Source organism: Anabrus simplex, chromosome 2, assembly GCF_040414725.1.
Source record: "Anabrus simplex isolate iqAnaSimp1 chromosome 2, ASM4041472v1, whole genome shotgun sequence".
In the NCBI taxonomy this organism is placed as follows: domain Eukaryota; kingdom Metazoa; phylum Arthropoda; class Insecta; order Orthoptera; family Tettigoniidae; genus Anabrus; species Anabrus simplex.
Genome location: NC_090266.1, coordinates 1,108,552,417 through 1,108,577,376, shown reverse-complemented (window position 1 = coordinate 1,108,577,376; position 24,960 = coordinate 1,108,552,417). Strand labels below are relative to the sequence as shown.

At 40.9% G+C, this 24,960-nt stretch overlaps 1 pseudogene; it reads right to left on the bottom strand.

Annotated features, from left to right (window-relative positions):
* The window catches only part of LOC136863799 (mitochondrial 2-oxoglutarate/malate carrier protein pseudogene), a 42,415-nt pseudogene extending 18,406 nt beyond the window's left edge, over nt 1-24,009 (bottom strand).
* Between the last annotated feature and the right edge of the window lie 951 nt (nt 24,010-24,960).

The following is a 24,960-nucleotide window of genomic DNA, read 5'->3' as shown; positions in this document are numbered from 1 at the left end:
CACTTTATATAGATAATTGTATTTTGCCGCGCACTTTATATAGATACAGATCATCTGCTGCGCACGTTATATAGATATATATAATGTGTCGCGTACTTTATATAGATACACGTCATCTGCAGCGCCCGTAATATAGTTATGTCCTGTGCCGCACACTTTATATATATACACGTCATCTCATACGCATTTTATATAGATACACGTCATCTCCCGCGCAATTTATATTGATATATGTCACCTCCCGCGCACTTTGTATAGATATATGTCGTGTGCCGCGCACTTTATATAGATAGACGTGATCTGGCGCGCACGTTATATATATATCATGTGCCGCGCACTTTATATAGATACATGTATAGTGCCGCGCACGTCATGTACACGTCTTCTGCCGCGCACGTGATATAGATAGATGTCCTGTGCCGCGCACTTAAATAGATACATGTCATCTCCAGCGCACTGTATATAAATAGATGTTGTGTGCCGCGCACTTTAGATAGATAGATGTCATATGCCGCGCAATGTATATAGATTGATGCATGTGTCGCGCACTTTATAAAGATACATGTACAGTTCCGCGCGATTTATATATATATATTGTGACTTCCCCTCTCGGAGAACAATCATCAAATGAGAAATGAACTAGAAAAATACTATTTATTATATTTAATATGAATGACGACGGTTTAACGAGAACTGAATTTAACATCGAAAATGAATTTAACAAAAAATTGAATGACTCTACTTCGCGAAAACTTGCAATATCTTTAACTCGCTTGCTCACCATGTCGTCTTGTTCTGCTGGTCCTTGGAGGTCTGAACTGATTACGAGTTTCGTGATTCTGTGTACTACCGTTATGTCTCATTCCGTTGTGATGACTAAAGTTCTGAATATTCTCCGTTCTACTTCTAAGGTTACCTAATGCATCAAAACTGCCTAGTAGGTTCTCCATCTCCTGAATAGTTCCAACTTTTTGCATACAGGCCGCTTCTCTCACCCTGTCCGGAAAATGTCTCAAAAGTAGTCTTACTACATCAGACCCTTCGGTTATACCGTCTAAGTTCTGACAAATCATGACATGTGCCAGGAAGTACTCGGTCATAGTGACTCCTTCATGCTGTTTGTACCTCCCAAATACCACCCTTTCTCTCTCCCGAGCTTGTATCGCTTCATTCCAGAATTTCTCTCTAAACTTATTTCTGAATTCTTTCAGGTTCGTCATCGTCTGCCTATATACCATGAACCAAGACCGAGTTTCTCCTACAAAAGCATGGTCAATATTTTCCATAACGTCTTCCCAGTCCATAGACCCTTCCTCTAGACGCTTTTCAAACCGTTTCTCTATCATCTTAAGGAAATCTAGCGGGTTCGTTTGTTTCCCATTAAATTTAGGTAGTTCAATTTCCCTAATGTAGCTATTTCCTAGACATTGCCTTCCCGTGAAAACCTGTTTATCCTTTGCCACCTGTTTTAACTGATTTTCTGCTTTCTCCATCCGGCATTCTACATCTTTGTCTCTCCTATCAATTTCTCTCTCCAAATTAACCTGCTTCTCTTTCAATGTCCTAATTTCAATCTTATTCTCTTCAGCTATCGCAAACCTTTCTTCACTTGCCCGGGTCTCATCTTCTATTCTAAGCTTTACCGTGTCAATCTCTTGTTGGACGTGGTCTTTAAATATCCGTATTTCCCCTCTTTGAGTCTCAACTCTCTTATCAATACTAGTGACCTGCCTCATTACTTCCTCCCTAGTAGAGTTGTTTTCCTTCCCCATTAATTCCAGGAATTCACTTCTCTGTTCCGCAAACTTTTCTTCTACCTTTTTCCCTTGCCGTACATATTCACTTTCCTGGTCCTCTAATCGCTTATTAAAATGTTCATTTTTTACCACCAGATCGCGTAACTGCCTACTGTGTTCGTCCATTCTCCGATTCGCTTCCTCCTTATTTTCCCTCATCTCCCTACTTAATTCAGCTTTAGTTTGCTCTAACTGTTCTTTAAGTTCATATTTAATATTCTCAATTTTAGTGTTAGTTTGTTCTAATTCACTTTTAAGCTCAGATTTAGTTTGTTCCAATTCATTTTTTATTTCAGTTTTACTGTCCTCTATCTTACTTAACATTAACTGCATCATTCCCATTAACTGATCATTATTATTACTTTCATTGTTAGTGTTCACTTCCGCTTCGCCCCCCATCCTACTATCATCTGACTCCATACTGACTTCTTTCTGCTTGCCATCACTCTCCATACTACTTACACTTCTATCTTCAATTTCCTCTACTAGACTATACAACTCTTCCTCTGAACTCAATACGTTATTGCCTTTTATCGCCCGTCCACTGCGCAACATCCTCTCCTCTTTCGTCTGATCAGCCATGACCCTTCCCACAATCAAACACTCTTAATGAAACGTGGATATCCAAATTTTGCCCATAATACGAATTCTGATATCGTTACTGTCATTAACTGCTCCGTACTTAATGATTTTCTCGCCACACGTTGGAGCGGCATTTATGTGACTTCCCCTCTCGGAGAACAATCATCAAATGAGAAATGCAACCAAGCAAGCAAAGGGCGCCAATCTTTAAGTTGAGGACTTAAAGATAAAATTTATAATCAAGCTTGGACAGACTCTTATCACAGGGGTGAGGTGATAGTGCACTAATCATTAAGCAGGAGAATTAGAAATTAAAAGGCTAATTAAGGCAAATTGATTAAAGTAAACTAGAAAAATACTATTTATTATATTTAATATAAATGACGACGGTTTAACGAGAACTGAATTTAAAATAGAAAATGAATTTAATAAAAAATTGAATGACTCTACTTCGCGAAAACTTGCAATATCTTTAACTCGCTTGCTCACCATGTCGTCTTGTTCTGCTGGTCCTTGGAAAGCTTCCCTCCTTGTAGCGGGAACATCACCGTTCGTCTTTGAGATCTCTTCATCTGCAGCTCAGTACCATTCCTGCCTTGCCAATTGCACCCACCACTAATTGGAAGATGACTTCAAAACTAACACTCCCTATTATGCTCTATCCCATATATTGGAGATAAGCCCTAAGTCATAGTTAGAAGAACCACCTTGGGTTATATGGAGAGGATACTCAATTAAGAATCCTTCCAACTTTACTGATAATGTTCTCTGAAGTTTCATTTCTATCTAGATTAAAACTATCTATTGACTTAGACTGGTTCAAACCGGTCTTATAGCCGTGCTGTACGTACTTCCTCATGAGAGTGGCTATACACCCCTCATTCAGAATTTCTAAGTATCGAGACGCAGAATCAAGTAGAAAATCAAGTAGAAGCCTCGTAGAAGATCGTAGAATAATGTAGAGAGACTCGCAGAAGCGAATAAGACGTTGTAGAGAGACCCTCCAGGAGCTCCAACACGCCCTTTTATAACTTTCTCTCGCGCTAATTACAGGCCGCTACACGTGGTCCAATCAGATGACACTTCTCTCCCCACTCTAGAAATTAGAGTTGACGGGCCATATCCATGATATCAACTGTTCTTCTATTCGTCCTTTCACTCAGTATCCATGGCAACATGACGCTCCTTTGAAAATATAGGCGTTGATCAGTTCGAATAATTCTGGTCGAAATACGGTAGCTTACGTTAGGACGCGTGAACACGTGCTCGCTTTTCTCAGAACTTGGTGTTTAAATTTGTCCTTCCTTCCTCCTCGGTGATGTGGCAAGATAACTGAAATCTACTGCAAGTTAATTTTAACCAACTGTCGCAAGAATCTAAGTGAATATTAGGATATTCAGCCCTCGTTTATAAGTCGTAGTTACAAAGTAATGAAATGATAGTGAGCAAATGATTAAACATGAATTATAATACAATTACATACCAAATAAATATCATGACGTTAAATTCCTGAATTAATTACACATAATAAAATTAACATAATTACACTGTAACGTCTGGAACGTTACAATATATGTCATCTGTCGCGTACATTGTATAGATATATGTCGTCTGCCGCGCACTTTAGATAGATAGACGCCATCTGCCGCGCACGTGATAGATATCATGTGCCGCGCACTTCATATAGATAGATGTCATGTGCCGCGCACTTTATATAGATACACATCATCTGTCGCGCATGTTATATAGATAGATGTCATGTGCCGCGCAATTTATATAGATACATGTATAGTGCCGCGCAATTTATATAGATATATGTCATCTCCCGCGCACTTTGTATAGATATATGTCGTGTGCCGCACACTTTATATAGATACACGTCATCTCATACGCATTTTAGATGTCATGTGCCACTCACTTTATATAGATCTAATGTGCCGCGCAATTTATATAGATAGATGTCATGTGCCGCGCTATTTATATAAATACATGTAGAGTGCCGCGCAATTTATACAGATAGATGTCATGTGTCGCGCAATTCATATAGATACATGTATAGTGAAGCGCAATTTATATACATATATGTCATCTGCTGCGCACTGTGTATAGATATATGTCATGTGCCGCGCACTTTATATAGATAGATGTCATGTGCCTCGAACTTTATATAGACAGATATATTGTGCCGCGTACTTTATATAGATACACGTCATCCTCCGCGCACGTTATATACATAGATGTCATGTGCCGCGCACGTTATATAGGTAGATGTCATATGCCGCGCACTTTATATAGATAGATGTATTGTGCCGCGCACTCTACATAGACAGATGTCATGTGCCGCGCAATTGATATAGATAGATGTCATGTGCCGCGCACTTTATATAGATATGTATTGTGCCGCGCACGTTGTATAGATACATATCACTTGCCACGCACGTTATATAGATATATATCATGAGCCGCGCACTTTATATAGATAGATGTCATTTCCCGCGCACTTTATGTAGATAGATATATTGTGCCGCGCACTTTATATAGATACACGTATCCTGCCGCGCACGTTATATAGATATATGTCATGTGCCGCGCACTTTACATTGATAGGGTAATGTGCCACGCACTTTATATAGATTGATGTCATGTGGCGCGCACTTTATACCAGTTGGCTCAGGGACGCCGTACTTTCTACTTATAAATGTCCCGCGTGCATAAGTGATGTGTGGGGTGTCTACCAACTGATTTAAACAGGGGAACTACTGCCAGCGGGCATGTTACGTCAGAATATGAACAGATAAGAAACAGAGTCACACTCGCAGCATGTTACTCAGCGCTGGCGGTCGAATGCACCCCTTGCATTAGTAAACATCGTTTTCGACCGCATCGTTCTAGGCTGGTGTATCTTACAGCCGCACTATATTTACTGTCTGCTTATCGCCAATGGCTAGTGTGTTCAGCTGCGACGAATACATAGACATTATTTTATTCTGGACAACCCGGTCGGAATGCCACCGAAGCTCCAAACAGACGTATGCCTTCTACACAAGTATTTTACCGAACAGTATCGTTTTTGTTTCATACAAGCAACTCTTTTATCGAGTGGAATGTCTACACATGTATAAATTAACAAGTGATTAAAATTTCCTTTTCTGCATCTTTGACGTGTTAACAAAAAGTAGGGGCGATGGGGGGTAGGGCGTGAAGGGAAAGTCGCCCCCGGCCCTCACCACTTTGTGGAGTAAACATTACATATTCACTTTAGCCACCTGAACTAGGAATTATTATTATTTCTTTTGCTAATTGCTTTACGTCGCACCGACACAGATAGGTCTTATGGCGACGATGGGATAGGAAAGGCCGAGTTGTTGGAAGGAAGCGACCGTGCCTTAATTAAGGTACAGCAACAACACGGCCGCTTCCTTCCACTTCCTAGGCCTTTCCTATACCATCGTCGCCATACGACTTATCTGTGTCGGTGCGACGTAAAACAAATAGCAAAAAACACCAATTTCATTTATTCCTTGTTATATCATGTGTCACTATATATACTTTTTATTTGTTGTATAATACGAATGTACAGCATCGGATGAGTATACCTTATGCTCCTCACTTTTGTTTTTAATAGCACAAATATCACTTATTTCATGTTATATCATGCGTCACGATAACAAACAAGCGAAACATGAGGAACACCACTGGATTACCGACGCGTGTGATTAGTGCACCTAGGTGATGAACACAATTGCTTCGCGTTACTATGAGTGGCGCCATTATGTGATATGTCCCATAGTTCTGCGTTACCTGTGCGACGTAGAATATTTAAAAGTTGTTGTATAATGAGTGGAGCGCACGGAGTTCTTTACAATATCTCTTATTTGTATGTACTTTGATACGAATGTAAAGATTTCGAAGAGTATATTCTAAGTTCCACACTTCTGCAGTTAATAGCACCAATATCATCGATTTCATGTTAAACCAGACATAACAATAACAAACATGCGAAATGTAAGGAATACGAAAGGTTTCCCGAAGCCTGTGTTTAGTGCACATAGGTGAGGAACACAATGCCTTCTCGTTGCTTATGAGTGTCGCCATTATGTGAGAAGGACCATACTTTGCCTCTTTTATGCGACGTACAAATCTTAAATGCGGTTTTACGTGTAGAATTCAGTGAGTTTTTTAAAAATACGTTTATTTGTTTTTTGACACGGATGTACAGCTTTCGATGAGTATATTCTAAGTTCCGCTCTTCTGTTTTTAATAGCACCAATATCATCCATTTCATGTTATATCAAGCATAACAATAACAAACAATCGAAATGTTAGGAACACAAAGGGAATACCAAAGGTTGTGATTAGTGCACCTCGGTGAGGAACACAACGACTTTGCATTGCCTATGATTGCCGCCATTCTGTGAGATGGACCATACTTTTGCGTTATTTGCGCGACGTACAAATACATAAAAGTAGATTTATAATGTGTGGATTGCTGTGAGATATTTAAGAATATTTTTATTTTTATTTGACACGAATGTACAACTTTGGATGACTTTATTACGTGTTCCACATTTCTGTTTTGAATACTACCAATATCATTCATTTAATGTTATATCAGGTGTCACTGTGACGAACAATTGAAACTTGAGGAATGACATGGGTATACCGACGCCTGTGATTACTACACCTAGGCGAGGAACACAATGGTTTGCGTTACCTATGACTGGCGCCATTATGTACGATTCACCGTATTACTGCGTTACCTCAGTGACGTAATACGGTGAATCGCACATGTTATATCAGGAGCCACTACCGCAAATAATGTAAAAGGAAGGAATACCAAGGAAATACGGAAGCCGGTGATTAGTGCACCTACGTGAGGGATACAATGGCATTCTGTTGCCTAACCTTTGCGTCATCATGGGAGCAGCACCATAGTTCGGCGTTGCCTGTGCGACGCACACAAAATGTCTTTTCATAGACTGTGGAACGAGGTGACATGCTTACAATTCCTTTTATTTTTTTATTTTGCATGAATGAACAGCTTGGGATGAATATATTCCAAGTTCTACACTGCTGGTTTTAATAGCACCAACATAATAAACTTCGTGTTATATCAGGCATGACCATAACGAACAATCGAAATATGAGGGGCACGAAGCGAATACCGACGTCTGTGATTATAATGACTAGGTGAGGCACAGAATGGCTTTGCGTTAATATGAGTGGCGCCATTATGTTGGGTGCACCATTGTTCTGCGTTACCTAAGCGACGTACAATACTTAAAAGTAGTTTTATAATGTTTAGAATGCTGTGAGTTCTTTAAAAATAGTTTTATTTTTTGTTTGATACGAATGCACAATCTTGGATGATAGATTACATGTTCCACATTTCTGTTTTCAATACGACCAATATCATTCATTTCATGTTATATCAGGTGTCACTGTAACAAACAAGTGAAACATGAGGAACACCACTGGATTACCGACGCGTGTGATTAGTGCACCTAGATGAAGAACATAATATTGCTTTACGTTACTATGAATTTCGCCATTATGTGATATACCCCGTAGTTCTGCGTTACCTGTGCGACGTAGAATACTAAAAAGTTTTTGTACAATGTGTGGAACGCAAGGAGGTATTTTAATTAGTTTTATTTTTAATTTGACACGATTATACAGCTTTCGATGAGTATATTCTAAGTTCCACACTTCTGTTTTTAACAGCACCAATATCATCAATTTCGTGCTAATCAGGCATGACAATAACGACCAATCGAAATATGAGTAACACGAATGGAGTACCGACGCATATGATTAGTGCACCTAGGTGAGGAACATAATTGCTTTACGTTGCCAATGAGTGGCGCCATTATGTGCAATGCACCGTATTACTGCGTTACCTGTGCGACGTAGAATAGCCTACTTAAAAGTAATTGTAAATGAGTGGAGCGCAAGGAGTACTTTACAATATCTCTTATTTCTAATTTGACACGAATGTACAGATTTCGAAGAGTATATTTGTTCTACGTTCCACACTTCTGTAATTAATAGCACCAATATCATCGATTTCATGTTATATCAGACATCACAATAACAAACAAGCGAAATGTAAGGAACACGAAGGGTTTTCCGAAGCCTGTGTTTAGTGCACCTACGTGAGGTACACAATGCCTTCTCGTTGTTTATGACCATACCTTGCGTCCTTTATTCGACGTACAGTACTTAAAAGCGGTTTTATAATGTGTGGAATGCAGTGAGTTCTTTCAAAATACGTTTATTTGTTATTTGACACGGATGTACAGCTTTCGATAATCTATGTTTCGCTCTTCTGATGTTAATAGCACCAATATCATCCATTTCATGTTATGTCAGGCATCACAATAAAAAACAATCGAAATGCAAGGAACACAAAGGGAATATGAAAGCTTGTGATTAGAGCACCTAGGTGAGGAGCACAACGGCTTTGCTTTGCATATGAGTGGCGCCATTATGTGAGATGGACCATACTTTTGCGTTATTTGCGCGACGTACAAATACTTACAATTAGTCTTATAATGTGCGGAATGCTGTGAGATATTTAAAAATAGTTTTATTTCATATTTGACACTAATGTACAACCTTTGTTGACTAAATTCCATGTTCCACATTTATGTTTTAAATACGACCAATATCATTCATTTCATGTTATATCAGGTGTCTCTGTTACAAAAAATCGAAAGAAGAGCACTGGAATAACGACGCTTGTGATTACTTTACCTAGGTGAGGAACTTAATGGTTTGCACCATAGTTCTGCGTTGCTTGTGCGACGTACAATACATAAAAGTTCTTTCATAGACTGTGGAACGAGGAGACATTTTTACAATTCCTTTTATTTTTTTATTTGACATGAATGAACATCTTGGGATGAATATATCCTAAGTTATACACTCCTGTTCTTAAGAGTACCAATATAATCCATTTCATGTTATAAAAGATCTCACAATAACAAACAATCGAAATATAAGGAACACGAAGGGAATATCGAAGCCTGCGTTAGGTGCACCTAGGTGAGGTACACAATGGCTTTTCGTTGTTTATGAGATCCGTTACTTGTGCGGCGTACAATACTCAAATATAATTTTACAATGTGTGGAAGGCAAGGAGTTTTTTACAATTACTTTTAAAAGTTATTTCGCAAGAATGTGCAGCTTCGAATGAGTTTATTTAAGATTTTAATAGCACGAATATAATCCATTTCATGTTATGTCAGGAGCCACTACCGCAAATATTATAACAAGGCGGAATATGAATAGAAAACCGAAGCCTGTGATTAGTGCACCATAGTTCTGCGTTACCTGTGCGAGGTAAATACACTGACTGACAGAGCAAATGCAACACCAAGAAGGAGTGGTCAGAACTTTATGCCAATTGCAGGGTAGACTGACGTCACTGAGGTATGCTCATGATGTGAAATGCGCCGCTGTGCTGCGCACGTAGCGAACGATAAATGGGACACGGCGTTGGCGAATGGCCCACTTCGTACCGTGATTTCTCAGCCGACAGTCATTGTAGAACGTGTTGTCGTGTGCCACAGGACACGTGTATAGCTAAGAATGCCAGGCCGCCGTCAACGGAGGCATTTCCAGCAGACAGACGACTTTACGAGGGGTATGGTGATCGGGCTGAGAAGGGCAGGTTGGTCGCTTCGTCAAATCGCAGCCGATACCCATAGGGATGTGTCCACGGTGCAGCGCCTGTGGCGAAGATGGTTGGCGCAGGGACATGTGGCACGTGCGAGGGGTCCAGGCGCAGCCCGAGTGACGTCAGCACGCGAGGATCGGCGCATCCGCCGCCAAGCGGTGGCAGCCCCGCACGCCACGTCAACCGCCATTCTTCAGCATGTATAAGACACCCTGGCTGTTCCAATATCGACCAGAACAATTTCCCGTCGATTGGTTGAAGAAGGCCTGCACTCCCGGCGTCCGCTCAGAAGACTACCATTGACTCCACAGCATAGACGTGCACGCCTGGCATGGTGCCGGGCTAGAGCGACTTGGATGAGGGAATGGCGGAACGTCGTGTTCTCAGATGAGTCACGCTTCTGTTCTGTCAGTGATAGTCACCGCAGACGAGTGTGGCGTCGGCGTGGAGAAAGGTCAAATCCGGCACTAACTGTGGAGCGCCCTACCGCTAGACAACGCGGCATCATGGTTTGGGGCGCTATTGCGTATGATTCCACGTCACCTCTAGTGCGTATTCAAGGCACGTTAAATGCCCACCGCTACGTGCAGCATGTGCTGCGGCCGGTGGCACTCCCGTACCTTCAGGGGCTGCCCAATGCTCTGTTTCAGCAGGATAATGCCCGCCCACACACTGCTCGCATCTCCCAACAGGCTCTACGAGGTGTACAGATGCTTCCGTGGCCAGCGTACTCTCCGGATCTCTCACCAATCGAACACGTGTGGGATCTCATTGGACGCCGTTTGCAAACTCTTCCCCAGCCTCGTACGGACGACCAACTGTGGCAAATGGTTGACAGAGAATGGAGAACCATCCCTCAGGACACCATCCGCACTCTTATTGACTCTGTACCTCGACGTGTTTCTGCGTGCATCGCCGCTCGCGGTGGTCCTACATCCTACTGAGTCGATGCCGTGCTCATTGTGTAACCTGCATATCGGTTTGAAATAAACATCAATTATTCATCCGTGCCGTCTCTGTTTTTCCCCAACTTTCATCCCTTTCGAACCACTCCTCCTTGGTGTTGCATTGTCACTGTCAGTCAGTGTATTTACGTTCTACACCAATATCATCAACTTCATGTTATATCGGGATTCACTATAACAAACATTCGAAAAGTGAGTTAGACCCCGCGAATTGCGAGGCCTGTGGTTAGTACAGGTAGGTGTGGAACAAATTGGCTGTGCGTTGCCTATGATTCCGCCATTATGTGAGAGGCACCGTACTCTTGCGTTACCGAGCAACGTACTTTACTTAAATATAGTTTCATAATAAGTATGACGCAGTGAGTCCCTTGCAATTAATTTTATTTGTTATTTGACACGAATATACAAATTTGGATGAGTATATTTTATGTTCCACACTTCTATTCTTAATGGCACCAATAACATCCATTTCGTGTTACATAAGGAGTCACTGTAAAGAACATTCAAAATGTTCAAAATCTCAGCTATACCGACGGCTGAGAAAAGTGCACCTAGATGAGGAATACGATGGCTTTGTGTTGGCTATGAGTGGCGCCATTATCTGAAAAGCACCAAAGTTCTGACTTTCCTGTGCGACTTACAATACTTAAAATACTTTTATAGTGTGTGGCACGCAGTTAGTTCTTTACAATTAAATTTATTGTTATTGACAAAAATGTGCAGATTTCGATGGGTATATTTAAAGTTCCACATTTCTGTTTCTAATAGCACCAATGTCATCCACTTCATGTTATATCAGTATTCTGTATAATAGACATTCTAAATATGAGGAACACAATGGCTTTGTTTTGCATATGAGTGGCGGCTTTATTTGAGAAGCGCCTTAGTTCTGCGTTACCGTTGTGACGTACAGTTCATAATATAATTTTTAAATTTACAATTACTTTTATTTGTTATTTGACAATAATGTACAGCCTTGGTTGAGTATATTTTTAGTTCCAAACTTCTGTTTTTAATAGCATCAATATAATCCATTTCATGTTATATCAGGAGCCACTATAACAAACATTCAAAATGTGAGCAATACCATGGTTCTGCTTTACTGGCGATTAGTAGGCTACCGTCACAAAGGGCCGTTGACCTCAATTTTTGCCCCCCTTTAGTCAACAAATAAAATCGATTCAGGATTGTGGCTTGGAAGCAGTCCCTTGGTCAGTGATACTATTATTTTATGTTCCGCTGATTATTTCATTTTCGTCCATTCATTCTCCATTATCACGTCAAAAATTCTGGTCAGAATATTAAATTTTTCCTTTTAAATTGTCATATTTCGTCTTATTGCGTACTAATAGTGGCCGTTAACCTAGATAGTATTACCCATTTAACAACAAGCATCATCACCTTTAAGGCAAACCTTGTGGTGAAGACTGGAATTGAGTGATTAATTCTGAATGCAGATAGTAACTAATTAACTTGTACCCATTTTAACGCTGTTAAGAGCCCTGAGGATCTCTTAACAATATGCTTGTGGCTGGTACCCATGGGGCATTTTGTTGAGTCCTGGCATTGCGTCCACTGGCTTGTGCTAGGCTTCTCACTTTTATATATCCTATCCGACCACCCGTGGTCAAGTCTTCGACCCCGACTCTCTTAGGGTTTCATTTTCCCACCATTCGTGACCCTTGTCTTTCATTGACCGACATCTTCATTTATCAAAGTGTTGGACCCCTCCAATTTTCCTCTCCGATTCGTGTTATATAGGGGATGGTTGAGCAGTTGTTCTTCCTCTTAAGATTGTAATCACCACCAACACTCATAAAGGAAGATGGCTTATGATTTATGTGAATCAGTAATATAAATATGGGGGTTATTTTCGAGGCTATTAGTTTCTGACGGCTAAGGTGTCCATTTTTACACCCTTCGTGACGCTCGTCTTTCTTTGTCCCATAATTTTTTCAAAGCGTCTGACCCCTCCATTTTTCTCTCCTATTCATGTTGAGGAAAGCAGCGAGAAATTACCTCACTCCTCATTTCCCTAGTACGCCTCTTCAGTGACACCTAGGCCATCTATGACAGGTAATGGTGAACCTTTTGAGGATCCAACCAGCCTTCGGGCTGAATACCTAACATAAATACATACATAGGGTATTGTTGAGCAGTTGTTCTTCCCTCTTAAAATTGTGATCACCACCAACAATCCCAAAGGAAAACAATTGGAAAATTGTCACGCCTCACTTTCATGTATCCTGTCCGACCTCACTGGGTTAAATCTTGTTCTTTTCCGACCCCGATGGTATTAGAGCATTCGGATCCTGGGGAGTCGTTCGTTTTCACGCCTTCGTGGCCCTTGCCTTTCTTCATCTGTTACTTCATTTTTTTAAGTAACGCTTACTTTCCTTTTCTTTCCTTTTTACACTCTCTCCCTATAAGCTCACAGTGTGGGGGACACAGAAGAAGAATGCATCCATGGTATTCCGTGCCTGTCATAAGAGGTGACTAAAAAGGCGACTAATGGGTGATTGAATAAAAAACATGAAATTACTTGTGATTAGTACTATCGCGCGGGGAACACCATGGGTCGCCTGTACTTGCTAGTAGTGCCACTATGTAACGTACACAGTAGGTTTGTGATTAGTAGTAGCAGAGAGTATTTCTCTGTGGGTTTACAGTGCCTGTGATTAGTAAACTATATGCGGAATACCATGGGCTTATGTTACCTGTGATTAATACCATTATGTGAGAAATAAAACGGATCTGGGCGTTGGCTGTGATTAGTGCCACCATTTGAGCAACACCGTGGGTCTGCGTTGCCTGTGAATATTACCCACTATGTGAGGAACACCACGGGAACACCGACGTCTGTGTCTAGTACACCTAGGTGAGGAACACCATGCCTTTTTTTGTCTATGTGTGGCGCCATTATGTGCGAAGCACCATCGTTCTGCGTTACCTGTGCACGTACAATACTAAAAAATAGTTTTATAACGCTACTATTGATTAGTACGGTACCTCAACATGAGTGATACCATGTTTCCTATTTGCTAGCGATTAGCGATTATGAGGGGCCGTTGACCTGGATTTTTGACCCCTTTAGACATTAAGCACCATCGATTCAGGATTGTGCTTTGGAAGCCGTCCCTTGGTCAGTAATACTATTGTTTTAAGTTTCACTCATTATTTTGATTTCATATTCGTGCATTCATTCTTCATTATCAAGTTTAGAATTCTGGTCAGTCGATTAATTTTGGACTTTAAAATTGCCATTGTATTTCGCCTCAATTCGTACCATTAGGGGCCGTTGATCTAGACGTTAGGCCCCATTAGAAACAAGTATCATGATAAAGATAAACCTTTTGATGAAGACTGGATTTGAGTAATTAATTCAGAATACAGATCTTAAACCAATCAATCTGTACACTTTCTGTACACTTTGTCTGTAATTCGGCTTCTCGCTGTTTTGGTTTCCCAAATAAATAAATAAATAAAAAATTAAATAAATAAATAAATAAATAAATATGTTTAGAGCCTTCAGAGTCTTTTAACAATGGGAGCGTGGCTGGTGACGATGGGACATTTAGTTGAGTCCCGTCATTCATATCCGACCACCCTTGGTCAACTCTTGTTTGTTTCCGGCACCGGGTGTCTTTCATTGCCCGACATCTTCATTTATAAAAGTGTCGGACTCCTGCCATTTTGCGTTATATAGTGGATGGTTTCCCAGTCACCACCAACACTTATAAAGGAGGAATGTAACTAGAAAATTCTCAATTGAATCAGTAATACGAACATGTGAATATTTACAATACACTTCAGCAAAGCTCACAAAAATGTTCGCTTACACGCAGGAGAAAAGCTATACACAATGGCTACCATTCATTCTAAGACAAACCCTGTTGATCGGGGACGCAGATTTAGAATACAACCACGGTGTCCCGTACCTATCTAGAGGCGACTAAAATGGCCTTGGGCATTCAAATTGGGACCGTGATTTTGCGATGACGTGGTCCTTAGTTGAGCCCTGGTACTGCTTCCAGATACTTGTGCTAGTGTCCTAAATTTCATCTATCTTATTTGGCCCGTCTTGCCGACACTGTTTCACCATTCGAGGGATAGATGTTCTATCATTTTCAAACCATTCAGGGATCTTGTCTTTCTTTGCCCGGTATGTTCAATTTCGAAGTGTGGGATCCCTTGCACTTTTTCTATCTGATTAGTGTTAAACAGTACTACAGTGCTATATTGTACTTCCCCTAAAACTATGATCACAACCAGCAGCATAGTATTTTCGGGGTGCAGTATCACTTCAAATCCAAGAGCTGTTTAACCACATTTCTAGTACAGATCAGCATGAGGAACCTCTGCCTAGTTCCGCTAGACGCTTTTTTTCGATTTTGTTACTTATCTGGTATCCCCTGTTTTTTTCATGACCGCTTCTGATCCGAGCAATATTGAGGGTGTCAGAAAGAATGCTGGCGAGCACAGGGCCATCAACTTAGGTCTGGTATTGCTTGTGAATATTTCCGCAAGGCTCATCTTTTTTGCATCTATCCTATCTGAACTTCCTTACTGAACTCTCCTTTTCGGATCCGACGCTCTTAGACCATTGGACGGCTAATATGTCTTCCATTTTCTGGCTCTTAGTGGCCCTTGTCTTTCTTTGGTCGATATCATCACTTTTCGAAATGTCGGATCCATTTCAGTTTTCCTCTCTGATTAGTGTCGTATAGAATATCGTTTCTAAGATGAGCTTCCTCTTAAAACTATTATCATAACCTCCGGCATATTGTTTCTGGATGCAGTATAACTAGCGTGGGAAAGAGCTACTTTACTATATTCCAGCTCTGCATACTTTTGTAAGAGGCTTCTTTTTCAACTTTCTCCTTATCTGCTCTTCGCCGATCTCTTCTTCTCTTCTGATCCTAACAATGTTAGGAAAAATAAGGGCTTTCTCTCCCCTGTGGATTGGAGCGGTAGGAAGTGCACTCCCGTTATCTCCTGCCTGTCGTAAAACGCGACTAAAAGGGGTTGGCCACCATGAAGCCCATTACAGAGTCGAAGTATTGCCTCCACATATTTGTGCCATGGCTCCACACTTTCTTATATACGTACTATCCCACCTCCCTTGGCCAAATGTTTTCTTTCCGAACCGACGCTCTTAATCTTCTCGCGGGCCATAGATCCTCTCATTTTCACGCCCTTCGAGGCCCGTGTCTTCCTATGGCCGAAATCTTCATTTCTAGAATTGTCGCAACCCTTCTATGTTTTCCCCGTGATTAGTTTTATATAGAGGATTTTTACTAAGATCTACTTAATGTTAACACTATAATCACAAACACGAGCATAATACTTTCAGGGTGCACATCACTGGAAAGCCAAAAGCTTCTTAACCATATTTCTGCTCCAGTGCAGCATGAGGAAGCACTGCCTAGTTTGGCTAGATGCTTCTTTTTCAATTTTATAATACTCTGATATTCCCTGATCTCTTCATGACCTCTTCTGATTCTAACGATGTTATGGACATTGAGCAGTACTCCTCCTAGGTGGGGGTGATAAATTTAATACCAACGGTATACCCTGCCTGTCGTAAGAGGCAACAAAATGGCCAGAGGGCTCTCAACTTGTGAGCGAGGGCTGACAACAACGGGGCTCTCAGCTAAGTCCTATTATTGCTTATGATTCTCTCCCACGCACTCAAACCTCGTCAATCCTGCTAGACCTCCCTTGTCAACACTTGCTTTTTTCCAACCCCGATGCTCCTAGTCCATTCGAGGGCTAGGGAGTCCCTCATTTTCACGGTCTTCGTGGTACTTGTCTTCGTATTGCCGATAATTTCGTTTCTCGGAGTGTCGGATCTCCTGCGTTTTTCTCTCTTGTTAGTGTCATATAGAGGATGGTTGCTAAGAGGTACTTCCATTAAAAATATATTCATAACCAACGACATAGTACTTTTCTGGGAGCAGTATCACCTTCGAAGCCAAGAGCCTCTTCACCGTGGTGCTTCTGGAGAGCAAAATGAGGAACCTTTAGGAAATTTTGTTACATTCTTCCTTTTTATCTTTCTCCGTCTCTGATCTTGCCTGAACTATACTTGTCCAGTTCTGATCCTATCAATCTTAGGTTTATTGAGGTCTTTGTTACCCTGTGTTTTGGGTAATTGAAATTATCACCCATGGTAATCACTTCCTGTCATAAGAGGTGACTAAACGCTGCCACGGGGGTTCTCAACTTGGTACCATTGTTGGCGAAAAAGGGGCCTTATCTGAGTCCTGGTATTGCTTCCGACTAGTTGTGCAAGACTCTTCACTTCCATCTATCCGATCTGAATTCGCTTGGTCGACTCTTGTTCTTTACCAACACCACCGTTATTAGAGCATTCGGGTCTAGGAAATCTTTCGTTTTGAAACCATTCGTGGCCCTTGTTGTTCTTTGGCTGATATCTCCACTTTTCGACGCGTCATGTCCATTCCATTTTTTCTTCTCTGATTTGTGTTACACAGTACATAATATAGTTAATTAGATGTGTTTCCTCTTAAAATTATAGTTAAAACCACCAGTTAATTAGATGTGTTTCCTCTTAAAATTATAGTTAAAACCACCATCATAGTCCTCTTGAGTGCAGTACAACTTGCGAGGGAAAGAGCTACAATACCATATTTTAGCTCCAGAGCAGACGATACTGCATTCGTTTGTATGCGACTTCTTTTTCAACTTTCTCCTTTTCTGATCTTCGCTGATATTTCTTCTCCTCTTGTGATCCTAACAATGTTAGGAAGATCAAGGGCTTTCTCCCTCCTGTTGATGGGAGTGGCAGTATGTGCACTCCCGTTATCCCCTGCCTGTCGTAAAACGCTACTAAGACAGGCCAGAGGGCTCTTAAATTGGGTTCGTGGGTTGGTGACAATGAGTCCAGGTACTGCCTTCACATACTTCTGCCATGGCTCCACATTTACATTTACTTCTATAATAACCTACCTCCCTTGTGAAAATCTATTTTTTTCCGAACCGATGCTCTTGAAATTTTCGTGGCTTTTAGATCCTCTCATTTTCACTTCCTTCGAGGCCCGTGTTTTCCTATGACCGACACCATCATTTTCGGAAGTGTCACAACCCTTCCATGGTTTCTTTGTGTTTAGTGTTCTATAGAACATTTTTACTAAGATTTTCTTCCTGTTAAAACTACAACCACAAGCATCAGAATAATATTTTCAGGCTGCACATCACATGAAAGCCATGATCTTCTTACGGACAGAGATAGCTCATATGACGACGATGCGATAGGAAAGACCTAGGAATGGAAGGACGTGGCCGTGGCCTTCATTAAGGTACAGTCCCAGCATTTGCCTGGTGTGAAAATGGGGAAAAACCGAAACCATCTTTAGGGCTGCCGACAGTGGGGCTCAAACCCACTATCTCCCAGATGCAAACTTACAGCTGCGCACCCTTAACCGCAGGGACAACTTGCCCGGTAAAGGATTCTTAATCATATTTCTGCTCCAGAGAAGCATCAAGAATCTCTGCCTAGTTTTGCTAGAAGCCTCTTTGTTCCGTGGTTTCCGTGGAACGCAGAGGTGAGGTTAAAGACGGTGCCGGGGTGAATGGGTCTAACTACAATATCAAAATTAATTTAAAACTTAAACTGAAAGTTATATTTTCAGAACTTAAAACTTAACAATATTTTTGACAATATTACAGGTACAAGTAGCAATCATTAAACAAGACTGGGAAAAAACCAAGATTCAGAACCTTAACACCTTCGGCTTTAAGCCCCTAGTTTTACAATTGTACAAAAGGAAGAGGAATTATTTAATGAGGGGCAGAAATCCCCTAATTCAAGAGCACTTGCTCCCTAAATCACAATATCTAGCCTCCCCAGAGGCACACTTTACAGTTACAAAACTAGACAAAGAGCTAACAGGCTCTCAGTTTCTTACTGTCTACTCAAGGCAACATTAAATCAATCTCTGGTCTCCCAGACCACCATTTACAAACTGAACTTACTTTTACAGGGGTATTTAATACCCAACCTACCAGGCCTTCATGGAAACGAACAGGTTAAATAACTGGCCCAAACACAAAAGGAATGGAAGTACACGGCGTCCCAATATAATGAACACTTATAAACCTAAAAGGCTCTAGGCCAAGGAAACAGGGGCTATTCCCAAACTACTGAGGTGACTCGTATAGGATTTACTTTAACACTTTACAGAAGAAAAGTTACAAAACGTAGTCACCTCAATCCAAGATGAAGGGGAGCTCGAGAGGGTACATCACTCTCTATCCCCTATTTACAGTTAAAGATTTTACGAAGTTTTACATTAGCCGAAAGAAGATTTACATTTTAGAAAAGTTGGTTACATAGCTAAAGATTCGGACCTTTCCCTCGGGTTGAACTACGAAGGTAGAAAGAAGGAATAAAGTTATGTGGCCATTACCTTGTAGATGTTCTGCTGACCGATGAAAGAGGGCGCCCGCCTCCTGCTTTGACACACACACTCAGTAAGATGACGACCAATTGGCCAAGAAACGAGAAAAGCCGCAGTTTATTAACCCGTAGGGAAGGCACGAGATCATTCAAGACGAAACCAGCCACACCCTCTCATTTTCATTGGTCAATTTCAAAGTTACACTCAGAGTCGAACAAGAAACCTGTGAGATGTTGAAAATTAATTACAGAAATTTGGGATTGGCTAGATTCAAAACTGGTGGAAATAAAAAGGAAATATTGCCAACCCAAAAATAAATGAACATCATTCAGTTACAAAAACTTAGAAATACAAAACTTCTTTAACTTATAACATCTTACACCTCGCACCAGGGTGCGTGATCATAGTTTTTAGTAGTGACATTTGTGGAAGAATGACCAAAGTTCTTGATGAATGGCAAACAAAACGAGGAGAAATTCACGCAGTTTAGGCAACTGCACAATAACAAAATTACATCATATTTATGTGGTGACATCTTCTGAGTAAGGCTCTAAGTTGGTGTAGCTTCAGTTTGACTGTTTTACCAAAAGAGGAGCTCATTTAGGCGTTAGATTTGAATGTGCGGCGTTGAGGTGTACCTCCCGGTACACTCTTTTTCAATTTTCTAATTCTCTGATATTCCCTGATGTCTTCGTGACCTCTTTTGACCCTAAAAATGTTATGGTTATTGAGGAGTTTCTCACCCTTCAGGTCTAGGTTGTAAAATTAACACCAACGGTATCCTCTGCTTGCTGTAAGAGGAGATTAAAATGGCCAGAACGGCTCTAAACCTATGAGCTTGGCCCGGCGACCACGGGGCTCTCTGCTGAGCCCTGGTGTTGCTTGTGATTCTCTCCGCCAAGCTTCAGTTTAGCAACTATCCTATCTGAACTTCCTTGCTCAAGTATTCGTCTTTTCCTACCCCGTCCTTCTTAGACCATTCGGCTAATGTGTCTTCCATTTTCGGCCCTTAATGGCCCTTGTCGTTTTAGGCCGGTAACATCACTTTTCAAAGTGTCGGACCCATTCCATTTTTCTCTCTGATTAGTGTTATATAGAATATAGTTTCTAAGATCAGCTTCCTCTAAAGACTATAGTCCTTCTGGATGTAGTATAACTTGCGAAGGAAACAGCTACTCCTACATACTTCAGCTCGAGAGCAGCATCACAGTTCTGCATACTTTTCCTAGTCTTCTTTTCTCAACTTCCCCCTTCTCTGATTTTCGCTGATCTCTTCTTCTCTTCTGATTCTAAAAATATTGGGAATATTCCGGGTTTTTTCACCCAGTGGGTGAGGGGTTTAAAATTATCACACATGGTAATTACTTCCTGTCATAAGAGGCAACTAAACGGGGCCCTGTGGCTCTCAACATTGACCGTTATTGGCGAAAAGGAAGTCTTTATCTGAGTCCTGTTATTTCTTCCCACTAGTTGTGCAAGACACCTTACTTCTATCTATCCTATCTGAATTCTCTTGGTCAACTCTTGTTCTTTTCCATACCGACGCTATTAGAGCATTCGTGGGAGAGAAGTATATCGTTTTCACACCATTCGTGGCCCTTGTTATATGGCCGATATCTCCATTCTTCGAATTGTCGGATCCCCTCCATTTTCTCACAGATTCGTGTTATATAGTGGATGATTGCTAAGAGTACTTCTTTTTAAAATTGTATTCACAGCCAACAGCACAGTGTTTTTGTGGGAGCAATGTTGCTTCACCATGGAACTACTGGAGAGGACATGAGGAGTGTTTGCGAAATTTTTCTAGACTCTTCGTTTTTAACTTTCTCATTCCCTGAACTTTCCCGATCCCTACTTGTCAATATCTGATCCTAAAAAAAATAGGAATAATTGAGGGCTCTCTCCCCCCATTCGAGGTTTATAGATTCTTTCATTGCTTCCATTCCGTGCAGCTCGACAACCTCGTTTTGCAGCAGGATAATACTTGGAGTCAGACAACATAGGTATCTCTGGTTAGCCTTCGTGATGTTAATATGCTTCCTTGGCCAGCAAATTTGCCGGTCCTTCCGTCCATCAGAAACAAATGAAATCATATTGGAGAGTGTTGCTGGAATGAAAGATGACAGGGAAATCCGGAGTACCTGGAGAAAATCTTGTCCCTCCTCCGCTTTGCCCAGCAAAAACGTCACATTGTGTGACCATAGAAACCACTGGCCATCTCCCGCCCGAGTCACGGATGTTTTTAAGGCAAATAAACTGTTCACTTGAGAAAATAAATAAATTGACTTTCATGCGGCCGAACGTCAAAAGATTCGAACCCACATTTTTTAACGTACATGCCACCAGCCACAAATTATGATATTGTTCGCAAGTAATTCACTTAAGCCTTCGAAGAATATAGCACTATTATTTATAGACTTCTACGGCTTGGCGATTATTTTGCAAGTATTTACGAAATTTATTTAACACTGTTAAGACGCTATGAATAGCAATTACTCAATCTGTCATGTTCGTGTTCACACACGAATAATAATGCTGGTAAGGCGTTATAATACTTTGATAGTGAAAATTATTTCCGTTCACTAGTACTCCTGATCTCAGTTAAAGATACCCTGAAATAATAAGTGAATTCAGACGTGAAGTTTGATGGTTCCCTAACATTCATCTTTCACTTGAATAAATACAAGTCCTAATGCACTCTTCAAATTCTAAGTTCGTTGTCTGAAGAAATATTTCAATTACTTTGAAGTATTTAATACCTGAGAAAACACAATTCCTAATGCACTCGTTCATAATTCTAAGTGCGCAAAACTTTTGGAATGTTTTCATCACTTCTCACCGTAATTTCATTGATTGTAGACTTCAATTCCGTACTGTCACTTCGCGACGCAATTTTCCCCTAGCCTACCGACCTACTTTGACTGTGGGACAAGACTGTGTCGTGTTGAATTTTCGCTCCTCTTTTTACCAAAGTCCGGAGATTGAAGCTGTTTCATTTCTTTCAGTATCTTCCTTAACCCGAGGTGGACCTTAACGAAACTTGATGGTACTGTGTATATTAAAAGGGTGTATACGCCGGTTTTATTATATTCATGTTATAATTCTTATACGAGTTATCTATGATGGAAGGTTTGGAAGAAACTATAGATGATGCTACCTAGCCTTAGCGAGACGGGGCTGGCTCCTACGTCACTCGCCTAACTCTAATGCTGGACCAGTGTTCCTGGTACATCTCCCATGTCCTTAGGGAAAAGGAAATTCTATAGGGATTTTAATTTTCTTCATTTTCCTCTCGAAGTATTTCCTTAAATTTGTTGAATTGTAAATTCCCTTGACGCCACCATGTAGCTTATCAACTTGATAAGCTCCGTTGTCGATTACCTCAGCTATCTTGAATAGTCCTATGTAAAGAGGACAAAATTTGGCATAGATGCGGAGTTCAAGATGTGACACAGCAGGTTTCATTATTAAAGCCAAGTCATCAACTTCTCTCTCGCCTACCCTTGTTCGCGCAGCGTTTAGAAGCCTCTCCGTAACTATCGTCACACGAGTCGGGTGGATTACTGCTGCATCTTCACGTGCTGGCAAAATCTGATCCCTCGGTCTATCAGGTGTAAGATCCTTATGCACTCTTATAGGGAGGTCATGGATGGACTCGTGAGTCATTGAGTTGACTATCATCTGAATTACGGGAAGAACCTCGACCCATTTCCAATGTTGTGATCCGCAGTATAGTCTACAAAACCTCGCAATTACACGCGTGATTGATTCTGCGGGATTTGTTTCCGTGTGCCTTATGGAGTTCATTATGTGCTTCATTTTAAGCTTTTCAATGTCCGCCTGGAATTGCACAGAAGTAAATGGCGTCCCATGATCGATTAATAAAAAATTCCGGTTTTCTATAAATGGAATTCATGTTTTGTATTCTTCTGTTGGCCATATCCACAGGCATTGAAGCAGCAGCATTAACCAGCCCAAATATCATGCTGCTGCAGAAGTGGCCGAAAATATTGTCTTTGAAATTACCTGTGCCAAGAAGGAATTGTGTATAGCTCCCCGACATAAGGTGAAGACACCTCCCTCCTTTGAGATACGGAACAGAGTTTCCACCACATTCGTGTAGTTTCTCGATCTTCCAGAGGTAACCGACCGTACGCAGTCAAGGGAATTATCGTCACTTCAGCAGGTGAGCCTACAAATGCACCAGTGGTCCCAGCACCCTTTCCAAGAAGAGCTTTAATGGCAAAGTTTGGTGGTTGTCCATCCGCTCCAGTGAACATTTCAAACAACCATGTATATACTGTATGGTATATGTCGCCTGAAGTAGAAGTCCTGAAGAAAGGGAAGTGTACATGCCCACAATTCCTTTCTTTCTTAAAATGCCTGGAAATTGCATGAGAACTTGTTTTGTACTCTTTTGCTGCTCCGCACATTCCGCTCAACTGCATTCTGTTTTTCACCAAATCAAGAGGCTGACTAAAACATGTTGCTCCCACATCGGCTAGACCACCAAATAGGAACTTAACCCTTCTTTGAATAGACGGTTGTTTCAGTTCAGCCATTTCAGTGATATATTTCGTCCCTTAAGTATGTACAACTATTTCGAACTTAATGTCAGTCTTATTTTTGAATGACAAAAAATGGTTAACAGCAGAATATATTATCACTCATTTGTAAAGATCTCAATATCACCTTTAATGTCCAATGGTTTAAAGTTCATCTAGAAATATATACTCAAATATTTAAACATCTTAACTTTTTATCATTTACACTATATAAAAAATCAACGTTCAATATTTTCTATATTACCAGCCTAGTATTGTGCCGTATAGTATAATCATCATTTAACTTCTCGGAAACACAAAGTTTTTCTTAATTTAAGGTTCACTCGAGTATTGAATGTTATTGTCTGATTGCTCCAAGTAAATTGAATCACTTTATTAATTGCACTTCAATGAAGCTAAATACGGCTGTGGCGTCATTTTATACTACTGCACTCCAGTCAGCCCCATCACGGCAAGGGCGCCATTTTATATTATCTCTCTCCTCTCTGTAACAGGAAATGCCCGTACTTTAAGTTTGAAGAGCACGAGATGGTACGCAGGCCGTGTACGGCACATTAAATTAGAGTGGTACTGAGAGTGAGAGGATTTGTTTGAATAATGTTCTAAATTTTTTTTTTAAACTGTTTGTGTTGATTTGTTGTGAAAAGTCAAGTTCATATCACCTTAATACAGTAGAAGATGAACTGGGCGTGACCTTTCTCCGTTCTCTGGCTGGCCATGTCCCGCGTTGCTCTGCTACTCCTCTCGTCCTTACCATGGATAAGCTCTCGGCACCATGGAAACACGTGTACTCCAACGAGGTAAGCTCTAGATGTTCTAGAAATCCTTGAAGTTCTTGACGATCTTGGATGTCTATGAGTTTGGTTCCTCGAGATTACTCACTCGGAAAGAAAGCGTGAACAAGCGTATTTAAGCCATTGGACATAATGGACGTGTTAGTCTGAGGTG